The sequence below is a fragment of the Labeo rohita genome, unplaced genomic scaffold, assembly GCF_022985175.1.
Source record: "Labeo rohita strain BAU-BD-2019 unplaced genomic scaffold, IGBB_LRoh.1.0 scaffold_1045, whole genome shotgun sequence".
Taxonomy (NCBI): Eukaryota; Metazoa; Chordata; class Actinopteri; order Cypriniformes; family Cyprinidae; genus Labeo; species Labeo rohita.
In genome coordinates, this window is record NW_026127170.1 from 15103 (window position 1) to 25154 (window position 10052).

The 10052-nt window shown below is 35.2% G+C and overlaps 1 long non-coding RNA gene across 1 annotated transcript; it reads right to left on the reverse strand.

The window, feature by feature from the left end:
• Positions 1 to 261: 261 nt before the first annotated feature.
• On the reverse strand, positions 262 to 6016 carry LOC127157343 (uncharacterized). Its single transcript, XR_007825880.1, has 3 exons — positions 5900 to 6016; positions 3376 to 3444; positions 262 to 382 (listed from the first exon to the last, which is right to left on the reverse strand). It is a non-coding gene; the product is annotated as an uncharacterized LOC127157343 (long non-coding RNA).
• Positions 6017 to 10052: the final 4036 nt, after the last annotated feature.

Here is a 10052-nt window from a genome sequence, read left to right on the forward strand (position 1 = left end):
TGTCTGTGCGGACTAACACATGTTCCCCTCGCAGCATCAGGTGGAACCGAAGAAGCACGAGAAACACGGCCAGCAACTTGAGGCAGTTGATGTGCCACTGCAGTCGAGGTCCTGTCCAGGAGCCCGAGGCTGCTTGCCTGTTGCTTAAAGCACCCCAACCTGTCCTGGAGGCATCTGTGTTGACAATCACATGCCTCTGGTGACATACCTCATACTTTTTTCCCAGTTGATGACATACCTCATACTTTTTTCCCATATCATATAATTGTTGCAGTAACTGTAAGTGTACAGCGGTCCTACAGCCAAATCCAGTGAAGTAATAAAAAAGGGCAATGCCTGCAGTTAAAGCACTGAAAATGTTCATTACAAGTGAACCGTTCACCTACAGGCAGAAAACCAGCATAAAATTATTTAACATGCTGTGTTAAAGTACATGTAAAAGAATATGGGGTGTGATAAAAATAAACTACTTGACATATATTAATAAAATACTCATTAGGGTCCAAACACTAGTGCCTTTTTTAGTTTAGGTTACAGCAAATGTGCTGGTGTTAAAAAAAAACTCTGTACACTCCTAAGATGTGTGATCATAAGTTTTGTAGGTGAACTTATGTTAACGTAAATTTAGATTAACTGCATGTCATAGGTCAGATTTAAATGAGTGTGGAATTTTCAATTGCAACTCAAAATTTTATATGTCCAGACATATTTATATAGTCTCTTTTATTTTATTTATTGTATAATTCGTATGGCCTCCTAACTGTCATGCGTAAATGATTGTAATGAGGCGCACAATGATAGAATTCCAAGAAACAGTGTTTTAACAAGTAAACCCAATAGGAACAAGAAAACCCAGGAGAAAGACTACACAAATACCAACATAAGCCCTATTCTGACAGCAATTGTTTCTCATGGGGACGCAAGTTATTTTCAACATTTACAGGGGGTAGTCTGTGATTTTATTGCTGTCGGAATACAGAATATTGTCACGCCCACAGACTGGGCAACCCAGACATCCCAATTTTGTTTTGTGTTTTTCCCCATGTGCTCCATGACCTAGTTTCTCCCCTGTCTAATTAGTTTGATCTGTTTCACCTGTGTTTAGTCAATTACCATGTGTACAAAAAAGCCTCAGTCTGTTCCTTGTGTCTCTGTCAGCTGTTATATGTCATAAACATCTTCATTGTGTGTTCTTGTGTTGTATTATGCCTGTGCTTCATTTATTAAAGACTTTTGAACATTTCCACATCTCCTCGCTCCTTCGCCTTGTTAGAACTGTGACAGAACAGCCGACCATGTAAGTTAGCCAAATTGCTTTTTTTTTTTTTTTTACTCAAACGTTTGTTTTCTGAGTTTTAACTTAATTGTTTTTCTTTCCACTTCTTTTTTTACCTGAAGAAATCGGTCAAATCATTGCAAAAAAGTAATTCCTCTTGAATCCCAGACTGTTTGTGTATAATTACATATTTGTTCTCTGAATTTTAAAATCATGAAAGATCATTGTTAATGCTCTGTTTGTTGGAAGCATTAAAAATCGCCCATAAAAAAAAAAAAAAATAAGAAAGCCATGGTGTGTTTCAATGGATAAAGGGGATGACCTCATGCCTTGCCTATTAGATTACCTATTTTTTGAAAAACAAACTTCATGTATTTTGGTCCATCTGAAAAGTGTTATGACTTTTTGGAGAGTTTATATGGTGACTCTTGTGGAACTGATGGATATTGAGAGTATATAGACAAAGTATGTCATTGTTGTATTAATTTTTTTTTGTGTGCATTGCTTTGTTTTGTTAAGGGAATTGAATTATTTGTGCTGATTTATTTATATTTTATTTTTACTTTACACACACATTTATTTACACACTTATATTATCCAGTTATAATAAAAAAAATGTAAGTGCTGTCTTAACCTGTATGACAGTGTTTGAAAATAAAAATTGTTGTTCAAAAACAAACAAACAAACAAAACAAAACCCAAGAAGAAATCTATTAAAAATTCAATGTTTAAAACCTTTTTGACCACTGCTGAACACCATACGGTAACTGCTGTAATTTGCATGCATATTGTATTTATTTCTGAAATGCTGGAAAGTATTTACAAGAACAAGATCAAAATTTCATAACTGTTCCACCACAGCGAATGAAAGCAGAAAGAGAACAAAAGCACAACATTCTAAATAGGTGTTTATTATGGCAGCAGCAGGTATGCAATACAATTTTAAAATGTGTATTATATATAGTTATATACATAACTATATCACTTATAATTATACAACTATAGCGTGTCTATTGCCCTATTTTTAATAATTTTATATTTAAATAATCAAATAATAAATAGGATTATAGATTATAAAAAATGCTTGAAATAATAAGAATACAATTTATATAATAAGAGATTTTAATACATTCCATTCTACACAATAATAGTTCGTAGAATCACAGAACTTGCCTCACAACTGAAAATAAATTGCTATCCGAATCCATGAATTTATAAATAAAGGTTCAATTGTGTTTTTTTTTTTTCTTCTTCTTTTGACAGCTGTCCACATGAGAAACAATTACTGTCCAAATAGAACTATAAATGAGAACAGACAAAGTCTCTCCAAGGGTTTAAAGGATGATTCCAGAACTGAAACAGGTTGTATCAAATAATTAGCATAAATGTATAATTAAAACTGATGTCCACATGAGAAACAATTACTGTCTGAATAGGACTATAAAATAAAAGAACAGACATTCTTTTTTTTTTTTTCATGTAGTGAGGGAACTATGAAGGGATAAAATACGACTTTCCGCTCCCAAACCAGAACTATAAAAAGGTAGCTGGAACTAATTAGCAAGCTGCACCTTGTTTTTCTGAACTAATTAACTAATTAATTTGGTACACTTACTTGTTTTCACAAGTATTCAGATTTCATGTTATTAATTGCTGAAATTTGATTGATTGACTTTGGATTGTTTCTATCGTTTTGCATCGTAAGCTGCCTGCCTTTGACCTACTGCTTTGTTTTACAGACTATTGTTTATTCTGCTAGCCGCCTGCCTTGCTACTCTGCCTATTGTTTTGTCTCCGTTTACCCTGTTTTCTACGATTAACCTTGCCTGTTTTACTCTGAATTTTCTAGTAAAATCTGCAAATGGATCCTCACACTGTTGACCCCTCATTACACTACCTAAGTTATGGTGTTAAGGAATTTCAGTTGTGGTTGTATAGGTTCAATTTTGATTTGCAATTTGGTGCATGTCTTTAATTTTCAGAAACGAAAAATCAGAAATTATTACAAAAAATCAATACAAACACAATAGTGTTCCAGCACTTCAGGTGCTTGGACCCCTAAAAAAAAAAAATAATAAAAAAAACTGTTGTGTACATACCAAACACAAGCTGGAGGATGAATTAGGTTTGCTTTCTGCAGAAATGCAGAGTGAGCCTGCGATAATGTACTGAGAGGAGAGAGAATGGCAAATATTGAGGCTTTTGTTTGAATATGTACAGATGATACTCAACCAGAATGAGCTTTTTACCAACATGTGTATCTTAAGATTGTTGCATTAAAGACACTTACTTGAGTGCATTCCCATTCTCAGGGAAGCATGGTTACATTTGTAATCTGACACATTTTGCTGCACCATATCTCTGCATTTGGAAGTAAACTTGAATCAACCATTGACATTCAGAGAAATGTGTGCATATGTGATGTGTGATGTATAAATGGATATTTAGTAAATATCAAATGACAAAAGTGTTAGCTTGTGTTGTGTTCCCCCAACCACACACACAAAAACTGTACAAATTTTGTATGAATCACAAAAATGACTTTTTGGCTTCCAAACTGATTTTTTCATCCTCATTTATACATCAAATCACACAGGAAACACAATCACTGAACTGTGTAACCAGCAAAAATTAACTGTCCTCAGATTTTACATAGACTTACACTAAAAATTTGTAGCCTAGGCCAATTTACAGAGCCCCATGTGGGAAATCATGTAATTGAAACATGTGGGCTTCATTAATTCGGGCATGAGTTTCAGTTTCATTAATTTAGCACATTGGTCACTACTAGGGGTGTCACGGTTTTAGATTTTTCACACCACAGTTATTGTGGCCAAAAAAATGACAATATCAATATTCACGATATCTACAGAAAACATGGGGAAAAAAGTTATCAGTCAAATTGATTTTTACTTTATTTAGTTTTCTTTTTTACTAAATGAACATAGGGATACAGATAAACAGAAAAACACCAAACTCTGAGAGAGAATATACTGTGAAGTTCAACAGTATGATGAATAAATATTAACATCAAAACAATGACATCATGCAGTTAAACGTGCTGCTAATTTAGTTTTAATGTGTGGCTAGAGCAGCCGCAGATGAGGCATTAAGTGCATGACACTGCAACCAACTTAACATTGTACAGAGTTTAATGTAGCAATATAGTCAGTTTTTCTAGATCAGTTTTAATCACATAATAGATTTGACACAGAAATTGCATGCTACGCACAGGCCGTATTGGCCATGACTTGACTGCGTATGAAAATTATGGTAAAAAAGCCTTTCAACTCTTTCTCCATGCCGGTTTCAATCCCATAATGCACCGTGAGTGTTTGCGCTCAACCTCCATCGGAATGAATTGAAAACGCTCGCTTCGGCCTGCTCGCTACGTGCCAGGCGACGTGACTCTTACGCTGCTCTTCCACTACAGCATCAAATCTGCACTCAGTGCCGCCAGCAACACTACAAATCCACTGCTTTGGGGTGTGTGAAATTTAATGCAAAGCGCGCCTCTGAAAACAATGTTTACACCCTGTTTGCATTTCATCTTCTTTTAATGGCAGCTCGCAAACTAAACACTAGCATATAATAAAAGCATTCAAAGTGCATTTACTTATGCATGACTTTTTTTTTTTTTAATGATGTGATTTCAGCTTAGTTAACCACCAGTTCTGCAAACACTCAGAAGCATACATCAGAATCTACTTTTCACAGCGATTGGTTGATGCATTTTGTGCTCGAGATGGCGCTGGAGTATTTACGTGTCATGTTCACATAAGAGTCCTATTCATATTGTGGTTATCGCCAATTCCAGTATATTGTCACACCCTAAATTAACACGATGTCAATATTTCATGCTTTGAATATCACGATTATCATCAGTACCAGTTTATTGTGACACCCCTAGTTGCTACCTTTTCGTTTTTTCAGTTTCTGTTTTTTTCAGTCTTGTACCGGGCTCTGTAAGGGAATAGATGCCAGAAAACGACAGTGTAATAAATAAGTATGTCTAAAACCTGTTAAAATGCATCAGTGAATTATTAAATGTAAATTTCAAATGTTTTATATGTGACATACTGTATTAATGTGGTCACACTGATTAAATAAATAAATCAATGTGTTAGAAAAGGCACTTATAATGTTCCCATTATGATCCACATTTTCTTTTTTTTTATGGCGTAATTGCACACCTCTTTATTTGTGATAATGTAAAAAACTGGCAGTAAAAAGTAATCACACTTCAAGGACTGCCATCACGGTACTATTTTACTGTAACAGTAGTGATACAGCTGGAACATTAAGCATTTATGATGACTAATAACTCATGATTAAAAATTAGAATGCTACATTATTATTATTATTATTATTATTATTATTATTATTATTGCTGCCAGTAAATTAATTCATTATTTTATCTTCATTTATATAGGAATACTACAGTTCTAGCATTACTGCAATGCGGACAACCGTCTCTTTGTGCCCCCAGTGTTGATTTCTCAAACAGTTGTATTTACTGTCATGTCCTTGTGGCGGCGATACACTTGGTGGTAAAAGGCATTTTTGGTTGAGTACCTTCTGTAGCTTGCATTAAGAAAAACACTAAACTGAATGATTTCTTACGATAAGAGATCCCCAGTAAGGAATACCAGTATAGACTAAGATGGATTCTGCATAAACTGTAGACACAATGCCAAGCAGGAGAGTCATCAGACCGATCATTATCTGGACAGTCTGTGTAGGACAAGAAAAATGTACATTCTGAATAGTATAAAAGAGTAAAACAGTATCAAATGTGCAAAACTAATTTTTGCCAGCCGTAGTTATGGATTTTTTGTTGTATCAGAAAACAAAAATCTACAAGTGTGCAATTTTCATTATATGAATTCACATACTGATTTGTTACAATGCCACCTAGCTGAACCTCTTTTGTACTTTTGTAGATGTATGAAAGAAAAAGTCAGTTCAGTTTTGTAATAAGATTTTTGGAGCTGTTTAATCATCCTTTGCTGAGATATTGACAGATTTGATGTGTTTTTATTATTATTATTATTTTAGCTGATTTCATCTACGGCTGTATTGTTGTGTTTCTGCTCGTCTCTTCTTATTTTTTCTGCTCTTCCACACAGGTAAATCCACAGAAGGAAGGCAGGAACACACATACTCATTGACGAGACCAGACGACAAACACTTAACTGAAAGCAACTTTATAAAGATTGGTGATTACGATGAACTTAATTAAGACACAGGTGATACAAGGTTAACTAATAATGACATAACGAGGGCAGGAACAGGAAAACCATATATGGGCAAAAGAGGGAAAAACCAATACAAAGAGTTCAAGGGTGTGACAAGTTTTTAAAAATAAAATATTCATGTGACCCACTCAAAGGTTGAAATGAACTCTGGGTTAACTGCTGGGTTAAATATTACCTATACTTTGAGTTATTTCCTGTGTCAACGCCTTGCTATTGTTGTATTTAAACATAATATTTCTAATAATAACAAAGAAAAAAACAATAACTAAAGAATGTAGCTAATATTTTAATAAAAAGGAAACTTTACAGTAACATGGCTCACATGTAACATGGCAGTAACATATGCAAATGTTGAGGTTGATTTTTCCTGTGAAGCAGCAATGAAAATAGCACATTCAAATGAACGTTTCCAAAAAACACAGGAAATATGACAGAAAAAAAACCTGAAAATAATGTGGACACATATTGCATAAGGAAAAAAATAAGAAAAAGGCTTTTGTTTAGAGTAATAACCAAATGATGTGATGTGCTGAATCACAGATGAGAGCAGATACAGAATAATCATGTAGTTTAGCTTCAGACAGAAACAACAGACTCAGGGCAGAAACACATTATGTCTAAAGTAAGAACAACCTGCATGCTCATTCTTTAATCACACAAATATGAAAATATACTCACCCTCACTGTGAATGCTCTAACCCATAGGTCTTCAACCCTGTTCCTGGGGACCCACTGTCCCAAAAAGTTTTGCTACAACCCTAATCAAACACACCTGAAGTGGCCAGTCAAGCTCCTCAAGACTGCTTGAAAATTGCAGGCAGGTGTGCTGATGCCAGTTGGAAATAAACTTTCCAGAAGAGTGGGTTCCCAGGAGCAGGGTTGAAGACCTCTGCTCTAACCTGTTATCATGGCCATGAAAAAAGAATGCTCTGCATACACACTGCAAATGGAGTACAATACTGTATATATACATACATACACACACAAGTAATAAAGTGTAGATAAGAATTAAAAGCTTTAATTATAATCACATTGCACTTGAATAAAGTTAAAGGTGTAATCTGCCGATTGTCCTGCTGGTGTCCTCATAACTCTGTCTTCTTATGATGCACACAGGGCTTTATGATTACTCCAGAGCACTTGTAGATCTACATTGATTTTCCACATTGTTTTGCATACATTTTACTTAAACAGTAAGAAAAAGACGCGGTTTATCACAAGTTATGCATTTCTAAATTGGTGCCAAAGTTGAACTAGTCTCTGACGCTGGCCTGAGCAATAGGTTCGATGTGCTGGCTGACCCTCCTGCATCAGCTGATGCAAATCTTGATATTTTGCTTGATGACCCGTTTCCAGCATCTCCTGCAAAAAGTCCTCCTGAAAGTCTGAAATTAGCAGGGATTCACTGGTATCTTGAAAGCCATCCATAATTGTCTGCTAAACAAGATGCTACTTTCCAAAATCTCTATCGAGAATTTAACTGATGCTACAACAAAAGTCGTTGACAACCTGTCTTTGGTAGTGCAGAAGATTGTTTCTGATGTTAATGAGAAGCATTCAGAGTCAAACATGAAGATACTGAGGAACAAACAGGGGTGCGTTTCCCAAAACCAACTATAGTCGCAAGTTCCATCGTTACCAATGGACCTAACCACCATAGTTAGCTAACGATGCTTTTGGGAAATGCACCCCAGGTTGGTTTTCATCCTCAAAGTGGAACTCACTCATTTGATCCTTACTACAATGTCCAGCACCACAGAAATAAATGATAGTGTTAAAGAAATTCATATGACTGTTGTAATGTAAGTGGTTTAATTTGTCATGGATGGGGTTGCCTTATGTGGACAGATGCTGAGATCACGTGACCACACAAACACTACCCTGGTGAAAAAAACAGCATATGCTGGTAGGTATGTTTTGATGCTGGGATGCTGGTTAGGTATGTTTTGATGCTGGTTTAAGCTGGTCCTTTGCTGGTTTATGCTGGTCCTTTGCTGGTTCATGCTGGTCCTTGGCCAGCAACACGACCAGACATTTAAACGATTACTAGTGTACAACTGCTGTATTTTAAGTATTTTATAGGATGAATGTTTGTTTGGGATCAATAATGAAAATCACCACTGGACTCTTGACAGCAATATTTATGGCTTTTAAAAGCTATCTTTGTAGAAATTCAACACATTTTATATAAAATATAACGTTGAAATAATTCACCATGTTTTAATAATTTAGGTTATGAGGGTTATATTCCACAAGAAAAGAGGGCTCTTTTCCTGGATCATCTGGGGGAGAGCAAAACCAAATCAATGTGACTAGGTAAACCAACATTTTAAATAATTTCTGCTAATACAAATAGTCAACAAATTAATATTCAATTAGATTAAAATGTATTTATTTTCATTTGTTACAGGTCCTTCATGATTTTCCAACTTGTTGTTGGGACCCATTCAAGCCCAGTCCTGAACTCCAACCAGGGGGTAGTCTCCCCCCAAAAACCTAAATTCTGTCATTAATTGCTCACCATTATGTCGTTCCCAACCCCTAAGTCTTTCGTTCATTCGGGACACAAATGAAGATTTTTTAAATGAATTTAGAAAGCTTTCTGTCCCTTCCACTGACAGCATATGCAACTACTTTCAACATCCAAAAAGGTAGTAAATATATATCCAGAATAAAAATATCCTAAAAATTTGTTCACCCTTATGTCATCCAAGAAGTTCATGTTTTTCTTTCTTTCTTTCTTTCTTTCTTTCTTTCTTTCTTTCTTTCTTTCAACTGCAGTTTCAATGCAGCTTCAAATGGCTCTACACAATCCCAGGCAAGAAACAACAATCTTATGTAGCTAAACAATTGGTCATTTTTTTCAAAAACTTAGATTTAAATATATTTTTTTTTATACTTGGTTCTGCAATGGCCATGCGTATAATCATGCATTATATAATACATTTTAAATTACATAAAAGTGTATAAAAGTTTTTTTTTTTTTTTAAGAAAATGGCAGATTGTTTCACTAGATAAGACACTTATTCCTTGGCTGGGATTGTTTCATTGAAGTTTCAGTTTGGACCTTCAGCCCAATCTGATTGTAGTCGGTGGGAAAAGGTGCAAATTCTGAGTGCCAAGAGCACCTTTTTGGCATCTAAGATCACAATTGTCACAGCAGAAAATTTAAATGATTTAGTTACTGCAAGTGAGTACAATACACTATTCTATATATCTGGATGCTGTTTGGTGACCACAGCTTTTAATTATATTAAAAAAGTAGAGAGCTGTCAACACCGATCCTGAAGGACAAGTAGCTGAGGTCCAGGAGGATAAACCCATTTGGATATTCAGTGAGGAGCTCAGCTCTGTTGGGCTCAAACCTAAATTAACCCCTGGTTATAAAATGCATAAACAAGGAAAACTTGACAAATTTTAGATATCGGTCCACAAAGTCTGACTTAGGATGCAGCCTTGAATCTTAAATCAAATGAGCCTATTTCTTTTATCCTATACTGTCACCTGAGTTCCCTGCC